Source organism: Delphinus delphis, chromosome 4 (genome assembly GCF_949987515.2).
Source record: "Delphinus delphis chromosome 4, mDelDel1.2, whole genome shotgun sequence".
NCBI lineage: Eukaryota > Metazoa > Chordata > Mammalia > Artiodactyla > Delphinidae > Delphinus > Delphinus delphis.
In genome coordinates this window covers 62,584,414-62,586,203 of record NC_082686.1, presented here as the reverse complement: position 1 = coordinate 62,586,203, position 1,790 = coordinate 62,584,414, and the positions used below count along the sequence as shown (strand labels likewise).

The 1,790-nt window shown below is 37.7% G+C and overlaps 1 non-coding gene across 1 annotated transcript; it reads right to left on the bottom strand.

The window, feature by feature from the left end:
• Positions 1-568: 568 nt before the first annotated feature.
• LOC132425192 (U6 spliceosomal RNA) lies at positions 569-677 on the bottom strand. The gene has a single exon (XR_009519385.1). It is a non-coding gene; the product is annotated as a U6 spliceosomal RNA (small nuclear RNA).
• Positions 678-1,790: the final 1,113 nt, after the last annotated feature.

Sequence of the window (1,790 nt, the reverse complement as noted above, 5' to 3'; positions counted from 1 at the left end):
CCTGAGACAAGGGGAGGATTTAATATGCTTTCTAATCTCTTCTTCCCCTGTGCCCCTCCTCTGTTGTCCCTTGTATCAAAGTACTGAGAGTCGGTCAATCTTTTTTTTTTTCCGTTTTCTTTTTTCCTGCCTTATTTTGTTTTGTCAGCTTGTAGAAGACTGAGAACCAGGGATGTATGATGAAAGAGCCTGACAGTCTGGAAGCAGGAAACCAGCAGAGGGGTGGGAGGAGCCTGCTGTTGACTCCTGCCCATTCCTGGCATTCTTCCACTTCAATGAACCCTATTTATTTGCTTTTCTCTAAAAATGAAGTCAACTACCTGTAGGTTTTTTAAATGAATTTTTATTGGAGTATAGTTGATTGACAGTGTTGTGTTAGTTTCTGCTGTACAGCAAAGTGTATCAGTTATATATATATATATATATATCCACTCTTGTTGAGATTCTTTTCCCACATAGGTCATTACAGAGTATTGAGTAGAGTTCCTTGTGCCATACAGTAGGTCCTTATTAGTTATCTGTTTTATATACAATAGTGTGTATATGTCAATCCCAATCTCCCAATTTAAAAGATATGGAACGCTTCGTGAATTTGTGTATCATCCTTGGGCAGGGGCCATGCTAATCTTCTCTGTATTATTCCAATTTTAGTATATATGTGCTGCCGAAGTGAGCACCTGCCTGTGGTTTTTATTGCCCTCCTTCCCAGGTCTTTGTCTTTTTTATGCCTATTGCTTATTTCTCCCTCTACTTTTTCTTTCTCTCTTCCTCTTTTCCTAGATAACTGTCCTCCCTCTTCTCTAGCTCATACTTTTTTCAAGGACGGCATAAATCCTCTTCATTTCATAAAAGATGGGCTAATCATCAATTATGATAAAACAGAAAATGTGTCTTGTTTTATAAAGTCAGATTTTTTTTTCATTTTCACATTTCCTCTAACTCTTGAAATAACCCTAAGAGGTATGTATTACTGTCATTCCCATTTCACAGGTGACAAAACCAAGCACAGGCCCCACATTACATTGAACTACTAGGTATTCTGATTCCTGATAGTATGCCCTTTGCGCAAAATTTTACTGTCTTTCCATTTTAGTGTGTACTGATCTGTCCCTTCTCCGATTTATTTTAGTACTTGTGCCTGACTGTGCGTAATTTAATATTTAATTATATACTGTCTAGGGCTATTCTGAAATGACTTTATAAATCACTTCATATATATTAGTTTATTCTGTCTAAAAAGACTGTTGGCCACACGAAGATGGTCGTTCTATCTTATGCTTCTCTTGGAGTATCTGATTCAGTATCAGTCATCTATGTTTAATAAGTATTTTTAGCTGGTTGATTTGAATACAGAAAAGGAAAGATTTATCCTATCTGAACAAGTTTTATATCTCTTGATATGTCTAAAAGTGTGTGGATAGGTGGTAATAATAATAATGATGGTAAGAATACTTCTTGTTCACAAACTGCGTCAGCTCTATTCCTTCATGAGAACCATGGATGCTTTCGCTGTTTGGATTCCCCCCATTTTACATATCCTGACCGTGGAGCAGACAGTGGCAAAACCACTTCTGCCTGTGCTGCCCTTTGTCAAAGTGAATGGAGACTGCCCCCCTTTGGGAGGCATATTACACTCTATGTTGTAAATGTGACTAGTCGTGTAAGTCACGGCAGCATTTATCCAAGAGTAAATGAGATTTTTCTGAACAAAGTCAAATGTTTAGAACAGCACTGCAGATCTGGATAAGCTTAATGCCATTGTGTTATACTACTCTCACCTTCTGTGAAGT